The sequence below is a fragment of the Oncorhynchus mykiss genome, unplaced genomic scaffold (assembly GCF_013265735.2).
Source record: "Oncorhynchus mykiss isolate Arlee unplaced genomic scaffold, USDA_OmykA_1.1 un_scaffold_308, whole genome shotgun sequence".
Classification (NCBI taxonomy): domain Eukaryota; kingdom Metazoa; phylum Chordata; class Actinopteri; order Salmoniformes; family Salmonidae; genus Oncorhynchus; species Oncorhynchus mykiss.
In genome coordinates, this window is record NW_023493757.1 from 46,288 (window position 1) to 62,363 (window position 16,076).

Sequence of the window (16,076 nt, forward strand, 5' to 3'; positions counted from 1 at the left end):
GACATTAGATGCGGCGACTTTGATTACCCTGCAGACGATATTTTTGTTCTTCCCGCCAATACAATCCACTGACAACGACCGACGAGTTCTGCGTTCCGAGGTTATTTTTGTTATTTGCCTGTTTGGGGCCCGCCTGTGAAATTGCGCGATTCTTGCAATTCTCTTTCAGCCTCTCATCAACTAGCTGTTTTTGCAGAATATTAAAAATACGATAGTTATTCACTACTCATATTAACTAGGTGTCATTTACGTTACCTTAAGTCATTTATTTTTCAACTGGATTTTACAAAGGTGCATGACATGCAGGCGCTAAAAAGTTGTCAGGAGGGGGTTTCAAACCATGCCTATAGGGGAGCTGCGACCTGAATGACTTAATGGTTATTTTCAATGCAATCGAGTTTTTTCTTTTTCTTTTAGGGTTTAACAAGGTTTTTCACCTGTTACCTGTGGCTTGACTTTAGATGTGGCCAGTTCGATTACCCTGCAGCCTAAGAGTGTCTTCAGAATATGGCCAATTTGACATGAATTTAAAAATGCCTCAGATAGGACCAAAAAAGTGTCTGGAGCTTCCCGTCAGGGTAAGAGTGACAACAGGTTTCCACATGTCAAAATGGGGGAAATCTTAGCAAATGGCTTAATGGTTATTCATGAGAATCGTGTTGTTGTATTGTTGAGTGTATCATGGGATCTCATCTGAAATCTGTGGCTTGACTACAAACCTGTAACCTATGCTACTGTGGCCTATAGAGCTAGAAGGCTGGATAACCAGGTGTGTAAAGGTGTGAAGTGGGACAGATGGCCTGCAGTCCTATCCCAAATGGACAACTAATCCCTATGTACTTGCGGAGATCTGAGAGGATGCGATTGGTATAAGAAACACGACTAAACTTCAACCTCCGGAGGGGTCAAAAAAAAGCATTTTCGTTGTCGGCAGGATTTGAACCTGCGCAGGAACATCCTAATGGATTTCTAGTCCATCGCCTTAACCACTCGGCCACGACAACTTTGACAGAAGAAAACAGGCTTGTTAGGAGTGAATGGGCCAACAGGCATAGCCTACAGAAAGTGAAATTTAACAACTGAAAGATAATGCAGTAACTCATTATAATGCAATAACACAAAATGTTCCCCTCATTCATTTGTTATTAAGTCCAGCTGTTTTCTTATTTAACCTTGATCTTTGCTCAGCTCCAGAAGGTCTGCATTTGAGAGTGTTTATTATGAATTGTTATTTCACTGTGTGAAGTTGTTATTTCATCATTCTTATTATTACTGCTGAGCAGCATGGCTCCTGAGAGGCACTAAAAAACTGTCAGAAGTGGGATTTGAACACACGCCTCCATGGGAGACTGCGACCTGAACGCAGCGCCTTAGACCGCTCGGCCATCCTGACTACAGCACAGTAACTGGGTATCGGGTTAAAGTGTATGCGGTAAAAGTAGAAATATGAACCACGCTCTAAAATCACCACAGAGACCAGAACAACTGTGCACGATACTGACTTGCACTTTCAATAGTCATTTGTTTTTATACATGAACAAGTCCAGTCATTGATTTAACCTCTTAGAGCTCTAGGGGCGCTATTTCATTTTTGGATAAAAAACGTTCCCGTTTTAAGCGCGATATTTTGTCACGAAAAGATGCTCGACTATGCATATTCTTGACAGTTTTGGAAAGAAAACACTCTGAAGTTTCAGAATCTGCAAAGATTTTGTCTGTAAGTGCCCCAGAACTCATTCTACAGGCGAAACCAAGATGATGCATCACCCAGGAATTAGCAGAATTTCTGAAGCTCTGTTTTCCATTCTCTCCTTATATGGCTGTGATTGCGCAAGGAATGAGCCTACACTTTCTGTCGTTCGCCCAAGGTCTTAGCAGCATTGTGACGTATTTGTAGGCATATCATTGGAAGATTGGCCATAAGAGACTACATTTTCCAGAGGTCCGCCCGGTGTCCTTTGTCTAAATTTGTGCGTAATCTTCAGGTGCGGTCATTTTCTCCTGGGATTCAGGAGATAAAGCATGTGTCCAAGAACGATGTATCAATGAAGAGATATGTGAAAAACACCTTGAGGCTTGATTCTAAAAAACGTTTGCCATGTTTTCAGTCGATATTATGGAGTTAATTTGGAAAAAAGTTTGCGTTTTGAGGACTGAATTTATGGATTTTTTTTGGTAGCCAAATGTGATGTATAAAACGGAGCTATTTCTAATACACAAGGAATCTTTTTGGAAAAACTGAGCATCTGCTATCTAACTGAGAGTATCCTCATTGAAAACATCAGAAGTTCTTCAAAGGTAAATGATTTTATTTGAAGGCTTTTATGTTTTTGTTAATGTTGCGTGCTGGATGCTAACGCTAATGCTAACGCTAAATGCTAACGCGAAATGCTAACTCTAGCTAGCTACTTTTACACAAATGATTGTTTTCCTATGGTTGAGAAGCATATTTTGAAAATCTGAGATGACAGTGTTGTTTACAAAAGGCTAAGCTTGAGAGATGGCATATTTATTTCATTTCATTTGCGATTTTCATAAATAGTTAACGTTGTGTTATGCTAATGAGCTTGCTGATAGATTTACACAATCCTGGATACAGGGGTTTTTTCATAGCTAAACGTGACGCAGAAAACGGAGCGATTTGTCCTAAACAAATAATCTTTCAGGAAAAACTGAACATTTGCTATCTGAGAGTCTCCTCATTGAAAACATCTGAAGTTCTTCAAAGGTAAATGATTTTTTTGAATGCTTTTCTGTTTTTTTGTGTAAATGTTGCCAGCTGAATGCTAATGCTAAATGCTACGTTAGCCATCAATACTGTTACACAAATGCTTGTTTTGCAATGGTTGAGAAGCATATTTTGAAAATCTGAGATGACAGTGTTGTTAACAAAAGGCTAAGCTTGAGAGATGGCATATTTATTTCATTTCATTTGCGATTTTCATGAATAGTTAACGTTGCGTTATGGTAATGAGCTTGAGTCTGTATTCACGAACCCGGATCCGGGATGGGGAGATCAGAAAGGTTAACCTCAATATGGCCTTCAATGGGAAAGAGTAGTAAATCGTCATTGAATGAGCGCTAAACTGGCATCAGAATATGGCCATTCTGATATAAATGATAAAATTCCTCAGATAAGACTGAAAAAGTGTCTGGAAATATCAGCAACCATCAGGGTAAGAGTGAAAACAGGTCCACATGGGGGAAATCCTTACAAATGGCTTAATGGGTCATTTCAACGCAATCGTGTTATTATTTATTTTTAGGGTTTAACAAGGCAGCTCACCTGTGACTTGACATTAGATGCGGCGACTTCGATTACCCTGCAGACGATATTTTTGTTCTTCCCGCCAATACAATCCACTGACAACGACCGACGAGTTCTGCGTTCCGAGGTTATTTTTGTTATTTGCCTGTTTGGGGCCCGCCTGTGAAATTGCGCGATTCTTGCAATTCTCTTTCAGCCTCTCATCAACTAGCTGTTTTTGCAGAATATTAAAAATACGATAGTTATTCACTACTCATATTAACTAGGTGTCATTTACGTTACCTTAAGTCATTTATTTTTCAACTGGATTTTACAAAGGTGCATGACATGCAGGCGCTAAAAAGTTGTCAGGAGGGGGTTTCAAACCATGCCTATAGGGGAGTCTGCGACCTGAATGACTTAATGGTTATTTTCAATGCAATCAAGTTTTTTATTTTTATTTTAGGGTTTAACAAGGTTTCTCACCTGTTACCTGTGTCTTGACTTTAGATGTGGCCAGTTCGATTACCCTGCAGCCTAAGAGTGTCTTCAGAATATGGCCAATTTGACATTAATTTAAAAATGCCTCAGTTAGGACCAAAAAAGTGTCTGGAGCTTCCCGTCAGGGTAAGAGTGACAACAGGTTTCCACATGTCAAAATGGGGGAAATCTTAGCAAATGGCTTCATGGTTATTCATGAGAATCGTGTTGTTGTATTGTTGAGTGTATCATGGGATCTCACCTGAAATCTGTGGCTTGACTACAAACCTGTAACCTATGCTACTGTGGCCTATAGAGCTAGAAGGCTGGATAACCAGGTGTGTAAAGGTGTGAAGTGGGACAGATGGCCTGCAGTCCTATCCCAAATGGACAACTAATCCATATGTACTTGCGGAGATCTGAGAGGATGCGATTGGTATAAGAAACACGACTAAACTTCAACCTCCGGAGGGGTCAAAAAAATGCATTTTCGTTGTCGGCAGGATTTGAACCTGCGCAGGAAGATCCTAATGGATTTCTAGTCCATCGCCTTAACCACTCGGCCACGACAACGTTGACAGAAGAAAACAAGCTTGTTAGGAGTGAATGGGCCAACAGGCATAGCCTACAGAAAGTGAAATTTAACAACTGAAAGATAATGCAGTAACTCATTATAATGCAATAACACAAAATGTTCCCCTCATTCATTTGTTATTAAGTCCAGCTGTTTTCTTATTTAACCTTGATCTTTGCTCAGCTCCAGAAGGTCTGCATTTGAGAGTGTTTATTATGAATTGTTATTTCACTGTGTGAAGTTGTTATTTCATCATTCTTATTATTACTGCTGAGCAGCATGACTCCTGAGAGGCACTAAAAAACTGTCAGAAGTGGGATTTGAACCCACGCCTCCATGGGAGACTGCGACCTGAACGCAGCGCCTTAGACCGCTCGGCCATCCTGACTACAGCACAGTAACTGGGTATCGGGTTAAAGTGTATGCGGTAAAAGTAGAAATATGAACAACGCTCTAAAATCACCACAGAGACCAGAACAACTATGCACGATACTGACTTGCACTTTCAATAGTCATTTGTTTTTATAAATTAAAAAGTCCAGTCATTGATTTAACCTCAATATGGCCTTCAATGGGAAAGAGTAGTAAATCGTCATTGAATGAGCGCTAAACTGGCATCAGAATATGGCCATTCTGATATAAATGATAAAATTCCTCAGATAAGACTGAAAAAGTGTCTGGAAATATCAGCAACCATCAGGGTAAGAGTGACAACAGGTCCACATGGGGGAAATCCTTACAAATGGCTTAATGAGTCATTTCAACGCAATCGTGTTATTATTTATTTTCAGGGGTTAACAAGGCAGCTCACCTGTGATTTGACATTAGATGCGGCGACTTTGATTACCCTGCAGACGATATTTTTGTTCTTCCCGCCAATACAATCCACTGACAACGACCGACGAGTTCTGCGTTTCGAGATTATTTTTGTTATTTGCCTGTTTGGGGCCCGCCTGTGAAATTGCGCGATTCTTGCAATTCTCTTTCAGCCTCTCATCAACTAGCTGTTTTTGCAGAATATTACAAATACGATAGTTATTCACTACTCATATTAACTAGGTGTCATTTACGTTACCTTAAGTCATTCATTTTTCAACTGGATTTTACAAAGGTGCATGACATGCAGGCGCTAAAAAGTTGTCAGGAGGGGGTTTCAAACCATGCCTATAGGGGATTCTGCGACCTGAATGACTTAATGGTTATTTTCAATGCAATCAAGTTTTTTATTTTTCTTTTAGGGTTTAACAAGGTTTCTCACCTGTTACCTGTGGCTTGACTTTAGATGTGGCCAGTTCGATTACCCTGCAGCCTAAGAGTGTCTTCAGAATATGGCCAATTTGACATTAATTTAAAAATGCCTCAGTTAGGACCAAAAAAGTGTCTGGAGCTTCCCGTCAGGGTAAGAGTGACAACAGGTTTCCACATGTCAAAATGGGGGAAATCTTAGCAAATGGCTTCATGGTTATTCATGAGAATCGTGTTGTTGTATTGTTGAGTGTATCATGGGATCTCACCTGAAATCTGTGGCTTGACTACAAACCTGTAACCTATGCTACTGTGGCCTATAGAGCTAGAAGGCTGGATAACCAGGTGTGTAAAGGTGTGAAGTGGGACAGATGGCCTGCAGTCCTATCCCAAATGGACAACTAATCCATATGTACTTGCGGAGATCTGAGAGGATGCGATTGGTATAAGAAACACGACTAAACTTCAACCTCCGGAGGGGTCAAAAAAATGCATTTTCGTTGTCGGCAGGATTTGAACCTGCGCAGGAAGATCCTAATGGATTTCTAGTCCATCGCCTTAACCACACGGCCACGACAACGTGGACAGAAGAAAACAAGCTTGTTAGGAGTGAATGGGCCAACAGGCATAGCCTACAGAAAGTGAAATTTAACAACTGAAAGATAATGCAGTAACTCATTATAATGCAATAACACAAAATGTTCCCCTCATTCATTTGTTATTAAGTCCAGCTGTTTTCTTATTTAACCTTGATCTTTGCTCAGCTCCAGAAGGTCTGCATTTGAGAGTGTTTATTATGAATTGTTATTTCACTGTGTGAAGTTGTTATTTCATCATTCTTATTATTACTGCTGAGCAGCATGGCTCCTGAGAGGCACTAAAAAACTGTCAGAAGTGGGATTTGAACACACGCCTCCATGGGAGACTGCGACCTGAACGCAGCGCCTTAGACCGCTCGGCCATCCTGACTACAGCACAGTAACTGGGTATCGGGTTAAAGTGTATGCGGTAAAAGTAGAAATATGAACCACGCTCTAAAATCACCACAGAGACCAGAACAACTGTGCACGATACTGACTTGCACTTTCAATAGTCATTTGTTTTTATACATGAACAAGTCCAGTCATTGATTTAACCTCAATATGGCCTTCAATGGGAAAGAGTAGTAAATCGTCATTGAATGAGCGCTAAACTGGCATCAGAATATGGCCATTCTGATATAAATGATAAAATTCCTCAGATAAGACTGAAAAAGTGTCTGGAAATATCAGCAACCATCAGGGTAAGAGTGAAAACAGGTCCACATGGGGGAAATCCTTACAAATGGCTTAATGGGTCATTTCAACGCAATCGTGTTATTATTTATTTTTAGGGTTTAACAAGGCAGCTCACCTGTGACTTGACATTAGATGCGGCGACTTCGATTACCCTGCAGACGATATTTTTGTTCTTCCCGCCAATACAATCCACTGACAACGACCGACGAGTTCTGCGTTCCGAGGTTATTTTTGTTATTTGCCTGTTTGGGGCCCGCCTGTGAAATTGCGCGATTCTTGCAATTCTCTTTCAGCCTCTCATCAACTAGCTGTTTTTGCAGAATATTAAAAATACGATAGTTATTCACTACTCATATTAACTAGGTGTCATTTACGTTACCTTAAGTCATTTATTTTTCAACTGGATTTTACAAAGGTGCATGACATGCAGGCGCTAAAAAGTTGTCAGGAGGGGGTTTCAAACCATGCCTATAGGGGAGTCTGCGACCTGAATGACTTAATGGTTATTTTCAATGCAATCAAGTTTTTTATTTTTATTTTAGGGTTTAACAAGGTTTCTCACCTGTTACCTGTGGCTTGACTTTAGATGTGGCCAGTTCGATTACCCTGCAGCCTAAGAGTGTCTTCAGAATATGGCCAATTTGACATTAATTTAAAAATGCCTCAGTTAGGACCAAAAAAGTGTCTGGAGCTTCCCGTCAGGGTAAGAGTGACAACAGGTTTCCACATGTCAAAATGGGGGAAATCTTAGCAAATGGCTTCATGGTTATTCATGAGAATCGTGTTGTTGTATTGTTGAGTGTATCATGGGATCTCACCTGAAATCTGTGGCTTGACTACAAACCTGTGGCCTATAGAGCTAGAAGGCTGGATAACCAGGTGTGTAAAGGTGTGAAGTGGGACAGATGGCCTGCAGTCCTATCCCAAATGGACAACTAATCCATATGTACTTGCGGAGATCTGAGAGGATGCGATTGGTATAAGAAACACGACTAAACTTCAACCTCCGGAGGGGTCAAAAAAATGCATTTTCGTTGTCGGCAGGATTTGAACCTGCGCAGGAAGATCCTAATGGATTTCTAGTCCATCGCCTTAACCACTCGGCCACGACAACGTTGACAGAAGAAAACAAGCTTGTTAGGAGTGAATGGGCCAACAGGCATAGCCTACAGAAAGTGAAATTTAACAACTGAAAGATAATGCAGTAACTCATTATAATGCAATAACACAAAATGTTCCCCTCATTCATTTGTTATTAAGTCCAGCTGTTTTCTTATTTAACCTTGATCTTTGCTCAGCTCCAGAAGGTCTGCATTTGAGAGTGTTTATTATGAATTGTTATTTCACTGTGTGAAGTTGTTATTTCATCATTCTTATTATTACTGCTGAGCAGCATGACTCCTGAGAGGCACTAAAAAACTGTCAGAAGTGGGATTTGAACCCACGCCTCCATGGGAGACTGCGACCTGAACGCAGCGCCTTAGACCGCTCGGCCATCCTGACTACAGCACAGTAACTGGGTATCGGGTTAAAGTGTATGCGGTAAAAGTAGAAATATGAACAACGCTCTAAAATCACCACAGAGACCAGAACAACTATGCACGATACTGACTTGCACTTTCAATAGTCATTTGTTTTTATAAATTAAAAAGTCCAGTCATTGATTTAACCTCAATATGGCCTTCAATGGGAAAGAGTAGTAAATCGTCATTGAATGAGCGCTAAACTGGCATCAGAATATGGCCATTCTGATATAAATGATAAAATTCCTCAGATAAGACTGAAAAAGTGTCTGGAAATATCAGCAACCATCAGGGTAAGAGTGACAACAGGTCCACATGGGGGAAATCCTTACAAATGGCTTAATGAGTCATTTCAACGCAATCGTGTTATTATTTATTTTCAGGGGTTAACAAGGCAGCTCACCTGTGATTTGACATTAGATGCGGCGACTTTGATTACCCTGCAGACGATATTTTTGTTCTTCCCGCCAATACAATCCACTGACAACGACCGACGAGTTCTGCGTTTCGAGATTATTTTTGTTATTTGCCTGTTTGGGGCCCGCCTGTGAAATTGCGCGATTCTTGCAATTCTCTTTCAGCCTCTCATCAACTAGCTGTTTTTGTAGAATATTACAAATACGATAGTTATTCACTACTCATATTAACTAGGTGTCATTTACGTTACCTTAAGTCATTCATTTTTCAACTGGATTTTACAAAGGTGCATGACATGCAGGCGCTAAAAAGTTGTCAGGAGGGGGTTTCAAACCATGCCTATAGGGGAGTCTGCGACCTGAATGACTTAATGGTTATTTTCAATGCAATCAAGTTTTTTTTTTTTCTTTTAGGGTTTAACAAGGTTTCTCACCTGTTACCTGTGGCTTGACTTTAGATGTGGCCAGTTCGATTACCCTGCAGCCTAAGAGTGTCTTCAGAATATGGCCAATTTGACATTAATTTAAAAATGCCTCAGTTAGGACCAAAAAAGTGTCTGGAGCTTCCCGTCAGGGTAAGAGTGACAACAGGTTTCCACATGTCAAAATGGGGGAAATCTTAGCAAATGGCTTCATGGTTATTCATGAGAATCGTGTTGTTGTATTGTTGAGTGTATCATGGGATCTCACCTGAAATCTGTGGCTTGACTACAAACCTGTAACCTATGCTACTGTGGCCTATAGAGCTAGAAGGCTGGATAACCAGGTGTGTAAAGGTGTGAAGTGGGACAGATGGCCTGCAGTCCTATCCCAAATGGACAACTAATCCATATGTACTTGCGGAGATCTGAGAGGATGCGATTGGTATAAGAAACACGACTAAACTTCAACCTCCGGAGGGGTCAAAAAAATGCATTTTCGTTGTCGGCAGGATTTGAACCTGCGCAGGAAGATCCTAATGGATTTCTAGTCCATCGCCTTAACCACACGGCCACGACAACGTGGACAGAAGAAAACAAGCTTGTTAGGAGTGAATGGGCCAACAGGCATAGCCTACAGAAAGTGAAATTTAACAACTGAAAGATAATGCAGTAACTCATTATAATGCAATAACACAAAATGTTCCCCTCATTCATTTGTTATTAAGTCCAGCTGTTTTCTTATTTAACCTTGATCTTTGCTCAGCTCCAGAAGGTCTGCATTTGAGAGTGTTTATTATGAATTGTTATTTCACTGTGTGAAGTTGTTATTTCATCATTCTTATTATTACTGCTGAGCAGCATGGCTCCTGAGAGGCACTAAAAAACTGTCAGAAGTGGGATTTGAACACACGCCTCCATGGGAGACTGCGACCTGAACGCAGCGCCTTAGACCGCTCGGCCATCCTGACTACAGCACAGTAACTGGGTATCGGGTTAAAGTGTATGCGGTAAAAGTAGAAATATGAACCACGCTCTAAAATCACCACAGAGACCAGAACAACTGTGCACGATACTGACTTGCACTTTCAATAGTCATTTGTTTTTATACATGAACAAGTCCAGTCATTGATTTAACCTCAATATGGCCTTCAATGGGAAAGAGTAGTAAATCGTCATTGAATGAGCGCTAAACTGGCATCAGAATATGGCCATTCTGATATAAATGATAAAATTCCTCAGATAAGACTGAAAAAGTGTCTGGAAATATCAGCAACCATCAGGGTAAGAGTGAAAACAGGTCCACATGGGGGAAATCCTTACAAATGGCTTAATGGGTCATTTCAACGCAATCGTGTTATTATTTATTTTTAGGGTTTAACAAGGCAGCTCACCTGTGACTTGACATTAGATGCGGCGACTTCGATTACCCTGCAGACGATATTTTTGTTCTTCCCGCCAATACAATCCACTGACAACGACCGACGAGTTCTGCGTTCCGAGGTTATTTTTGTTATTTGCCTGTTTGGGGCCCGCCTGTGAAATTGCGCGATTCTTGCAATTCTCTTTCAGCCTCTCATCAACTAGCTGTTTTTGCAGAATATTAAAAATACGATAGTTATTCACTACTCATATTAACTAGGTGTCATTTACGTTACCTTAAGTCATTTATTTTTCAACTGGATTTTACAAAGGTGCATGACATGCAGGCGCTAAAAAGTTGTCAGGAGGGGGTTTCAAACCATGCCTATAGGGGAGTCTGCGACCTGAATGACTTAATGGTTATTTTCAATGCAATCAAGTTTTTTATTTTTATTTTAGGGTTTAACAAGGTTTCTCACCTGTTACCTGTGGCTTGACTTTAGATGTGGCCAGTTCGATTACCCTGCAGCCTAAGAGTGTCTTCAGAATATGGCCAATTTGACATTAATTTAAAAATGCCTCAGTTAGGACCAAAAAAGTGTCTGGAGCTTCCCGTCAGGGTAAGAGTGACAACAGGTTTCCACATGTCAAAATGGGGGAAATCTTAGCAAATGGCTTCATGGTTATTCATGAGAATCGTGTTGTTGTATTGTTGAGTGTATCATGGGATCTCACCTGAAATCTGTGGCTTGACTACAAACCTGTAACCTATGCTACTGTGGCCTATAGAGCTAGAAGGCTGGATAACCAGGTGTGTAAAGGTGTGAAGTGGGACAGATGGCCTGCAGTCCTATCCCAAATGGACAACTAATCCATATGTACTTGCGGAGATCTGAGAGGATGCGATTGGTATAAGAAACACGACTAAACTTCAACCTCCGGAGGGGTCAAAAAAATGCATTTTCGTTGTCGGCAGGATTTGAACCTGCGCAGGAAGATCCTAATGGATTTCTAGTCCATCGCCTTAACCACTCGGCCACGACAACGTTGACAGAAGAAAACAAGCTTGTTAGGAGTGAATGGGCCAACAGGCATAGCCTACAGAAAGTGAAATTTAACAACTGAAAGATAATGCAGTAACTCATTATAATGCAATAACACAAAATGTTCCCCTCATTCATTTGTTATTAAGTCCAGCTGTTTTCTTATTTAACCTTGATCTTTGCTCAGCTCCAGAAGGTCTGCATTTGAGAGTGTTTATTATGAATTGTTATTTCACTGTGTGAAGTTGTTATTTCATCATTCTTATTATTACTGCTGAGCAGCATGACTCCTGAGAGGCACTAAAAAACTGTCAGAAGTGGGATTTGAACCCACGCCTCCATGGGAGACTGCGACCTGAACGCAGCGCCTTAGACCGCTCGGCCATCCTGACTACAGCACAGTAACTGGGTATCGGGTTAAAGTGTATGCGGTAAAAGTAGAAATATGAACAACGCTCTAAAATCACCACAGAGACCAGAACAACTATGCACGATACTGACTTGCACTTTCAATAGTCATTTGTTTTTATAAATTAAAAAGTCCAGTCATTGATTTAACCTCAATATGGCCTTCAATGGGAAAGAGTAGTAAATCGTCATTGAATGAGCGCTAAACTGGCATCAGAATATGGCCATTCTGATATAAATGATAAAATTCCTCAGATAAGACTGAAAAAGTGTCTGGAAATATCAGCAACCATCAGGGTAAGAGTGACAACAGGTCCACATGGGGGAAATCCTTACAAATGGCTTAATGAGTCATTTCAACGCAATCGTGTTATTATTTATTTTCAGGGGTTAACAAGGCAGCTCACCTGTGATTTGACATTAGATGCGGCGACTTTGATTACCCTGCAGACGATATTTTTGTTCTTCCCGCCAATACAATCCACTGACAACGACCGACGAGTTCTGCGTTTCGAGATTATTTTTGTTATTTGCCTGTTTGGGGCCCGCCTGTGAAATTGCGCGATTCTTGCAATTCTCTTTCAGCCTCTCATAAACTAGCTGTTTTTGCAGAATATTACAAATACGATAGTTATTCACTACTCATATTAACTAGGTGTCATTTACGTTACCTTAAGTCATTCATTTTTCAACTGGATTTTACAAAGGTGCATGACATGCAGGCGCTAAAAAGTTGTCAGGAGGGGGTTTCAAACCATGCCTATAGGGGAGTCTGCGACCTGAATGACTTAATGGTTATTTTCAATGCAATCAAGTTTTTTCTTTTTCTTTTAGGGTTTAACAAGGTTTCTCACCTGTTACCTGTGGCTTGACTTTAGATGTGGCCAGTTCGATTACCCTGCAGCCTAAGAGTGTCTTCAGAATATGGCCAATTTGACATTAATTTAAAAATGCCTCAGTTAGGACCAAAAAAGTGTCTGGAGCTTCCCGTCAGGGTAAGAGTGACAACAGGTTTCCACATGTCAAAATGGGGGAAATCTTAGCAAATGGCTTCATGGTTATTCATGAGAATCGTGTTGTTGTATTGTTGAGTGTATCATGGGATCTCACCTGAAATCTGTGGCTTGACTACAAACCTGTAACCTATGCTACTGTGGCCTATAGAGCTAGAAGGCTGGATAACCAGGTGTGTAAAGGTGTGAAGTGGGACAGATGGCCTGCAGTCCTATCCCAAATGGACAACTAATCCATATGTACTTGCGGAGATCTGAGAGGATGCGATTGGTATAAGAAACACGACTAAACTTCAACCTCCGGAGGGGTCAAAAAAATGCATTTTCGTTGTCGGCAGGATTTGAACCTGCGCAGGAAGATCCTAATGGATTTCTAGTCCATCGCCTTAACCACACGGCCACGACAACATGGACAGAAGAAAACAAGCTTGTTAGGAGTGAATGGGCCAACAGGCATAGCCTACAGAAAGTGAAATTTAACAACTGAAAGATAATGCAGTAACTCATTATAATGCAATAACACAAAATGTTCCCCTCATTCATTTGTTATTAAGTCCAGCTGTTTTCTTATTTAACCTTGATCTTTGCTCAGCTCCAGAAGGTCTGCATTTGAGAGTGTTTATTATGAATTGTTATTTCACTGTGTGAAGTTGTTATTTCATCATTCTTATTATTACTGCTGAGCAGCATGACTCCTGAGAGGCACTAAAAAACTGTCAGAAGTGGGATTTGAACCCACGCCTCCATGGGAGACTGCGACCTGAACGCAGCGCCTTAGACCGCTCGGCCATCCTGACTACAGCACAGTAACGGGGTATCGGGTTAAAGTGTATGCGGTAAAAGTAGAAATATGAACAACGCTCTAAAATCACCACAGAGACCAGAACAACTATGCACGATACTGACTTGCACTTTCAATAGTCATTTGTTTTTATAAATTAAAAAGTCCAGTCATTGATTTAACCTCAATATGGCCTTCAATGGGAAAGAGTAGTAAATCGTCATTGAATGAGCGCTAAACTGGCATCAGAATATGGCCATTCTGATATAAATTATAAAATTCCTCAGATAAGACTGAAAAAGTGTCTGGAAATATCAGCAACCATCAGGGTAAGAGTGACAACAGGTCCACATGGGGGAAATCCTTACAAATGGCTTAATGAGTCATTTCAACGCAATCGTGTTATTATTTATTTTCAGGGTTTAACAAGGCAGCTCACCTGTGATTTGACATTAGATGCGGCGACTTTGATTACCCTGCAGACTATATTTTTGTTCTTCCCGCCAATACAATCCACTGACAACGACCGACGAGTTCTGCGTTCCGAGATTATTTTTGTTATTTGCCTGTTTGGGGCCCGCCTGTGAAATTGCGCGATTCTTGCAATTCTCTTTCAGCCTCTCATCAACTAGCTGTTTTTGCAGAATATTACAAATACGATAGTTATTCACTACTCATATTAACTAGGTGTCATTTACGTTACCTTAAGTCATTCATTTTTCAACTGGATTTTACAAAGGTGCATGACATGCAGGCGCTAAAAAGTTGTCAGGAGGGGGTTTCAAACCATGCCTATAGGGGAGTCTGCGACCTGAATGACTTAATGGATATTTTCAATGCAATCGAGTTTTTCTTTTTCTTTTAGGGTTTAACAAGGTTTCTCACCTGTTACCTGTGGCTTGACTTTAGATGTGGCCAGTTCGATTACCCTGCAGACTATAAGAGTGTCTTCAGAATATGGCCAATTTGACATGAATTTAAAAATGCCTCAGATAGGACCAAAAAAGTGTCTGGAGCTTCCCGTCAGGGTAAGAGTGACAACAGGTTTCCACATGTCAAAATGGGGGAAATCTTAGCAAATGGCTTCATGGTTATTCATGAGAATCGTGTTGTTGTATTGTTGAGTGTATCATGGGATCTCACCTGAAATCTGTGGCTTGACTACAAACCTGTAACCTATGCTACTGTGGCCTATAGAGCTAGAAGGCTGGATAACCAGGTGTGTAAAGGTGTGAAGTGGGATAGATGGCCTGCAGTCCTATCCCAAATGGACAACTAATCCCTATGTACTTGCGGAGATCTGAGAGGATGCGATTGGTATAAGAAACACGACTAAACTTCAACCTCCGGAAGGGTCAAAAAAATGCATTTTCGTTGTTGGCAGGATTTGAACCTACGCAGGAAGATCCTAATGGATTTCTAGTCCATCGCCTTAACCACTCGGCCACGACAACGTTGACAGAAGAAAACAGGCTTGTTAGGAGTGAATGGGCCAACAGGCATAGCCTACAGAAAGTGAAATTTAACAACTGAAAGATAATGCAGTAACTCATTATAATGCAATAACACAAAATGTTCCCCTCATTCATTTGTTATTAAGTCCAGCTGTTTTCTTATTTAACCTTGATCTTTGCTCAGCTCCAGAAGGTCTGCATTTGAGAGTGTTTATTATGAATTGTTATTTCACTGTGTGAAGTTGTTATTTCATCATTCTTATTATTACTGATGAGCAGCATGACTCCTGAGAGGCACAAAAAACTGTCAGAAGTGGGATTTGAACCCACGCCTCCATGGGAGACTGCGACCTGAACGCAGCGCCTTAGACCGCTCGGCCATCCTGACTACAGCACAGTAACTGGGTATCGGGTTAAAGTGTATGCGGTAAAAGTAGAAATATGAACAACGCTCTAAAATCACCACAGAGACCAGAACAACTATGCACGATACTGACTTGCACTTTCAATAGTCATTTGTTTTTATAAATTAAAAAGTCCAGTCATTGATTTAACCTCAATATGGCCTTCAATGGGAAAGAGTAGTAAATCGTCATTGAATGAGCGCTAAACTGGCATCAGAATATGGCCATTCTGATATAAATGATAAAATTCCTCAGATAAGACTGAAAAAGTGTCTGGAAATATCAGCAACCATCAGGGTAAGAGTGACAACAGGTCCACATGGGGGAAATCCTTACAAATGGCTTAATGAGTCATTTCAACGCAATCGTGTTATTATTTATTTTCAGGGTTTAACAAGGCAGCTCACCTGTGATTTGACATTAGATGCGG

At 40.8% G+C, this 16,076-nt stretch overlaps 9 non-coding genes across 9 annotated transcripts; all 9 read right to left on the reverse strand.

The window, feature by feature from the left end:
* Positions 1-922: 922 nt before the first annotated feature.
* trnas-aga lies at positions 923-1,004 on the reverse strand. The gene has a single exon. It is a non-coding gene; the product is annotated as a tRNA-Ser (tRNA).
* Positions 1,005-4,218: 3,214 nt separating this feature from the next.
* trnas-aga lies at positions 4,219-4,300 on the reverse strand. Its single transcript has one exon. It is a non-coding gene; the product is annotated as a tRNA-Ser (tRNA).
* Positions 4,301-4,606: 306 nt separating this feature from the next.
* On the reverse strand, positions 4,607-4,689 carry trnal-cag. The gene has a single exon. It is a non-coding gene; the product is annotated as a tRNA-Leu (tRNA).
* Positions 4,690-7,855: 3,166 nt separating this feature from the next.
* trnas-aga lies at positions 7,856-7,937 on the reverse strand. Its single transcript has one exon. It is a non-coding gene; the product is annotated as a tRNA-Ser (tRNA).
* Positions 7,938-8,243: 306 nt separating this feature from the next.
* trnal-cag lies at positions 8,244-8,326 on the reverse strand. Its single transcript has one exon. It is a non-coding gene; the product is annotated as a tRNA-Leu (tRNA).
* A 3,181-nt stretch (positions 8,327-11,507) lies between these two features.
* Positions 11,508-11,589, reverse strand: trnas-aga. The gene has a single exon. It is a non-coding gene; the product is annotated as a tRNA-Ser (tRNA).
* Positions 11,590-11,895: 306 nt separating this feature from the next.
* On the reverse strand, positions 11,896-11,978 carry trnal-cag. Its single transcript has one exon. It is a non-coding gene; the product is annotated as a tRNA-Leu (tRNA).
* Positions 11,979-13,721: 1,743 nt separating this feature from the next.
* Positions 13,722-13,804, reverse strand: trnal-cag. Its single transcript has one exon. It is a non-coding gene; the product is annotated as a tRNA-Leu (tRNA).
* Positions 13,805-15,547: 1,743 nt separating this feature from the next.
* Positions 15,548-15,630, reverse strand: trnal-cag. Its single transcript has one exon. It is a non-coding gene; the product is annotated as a tRNA-Leu (tRNA).
* Positions 15,631-16,076: the final 446 nt, after the last annotated feature.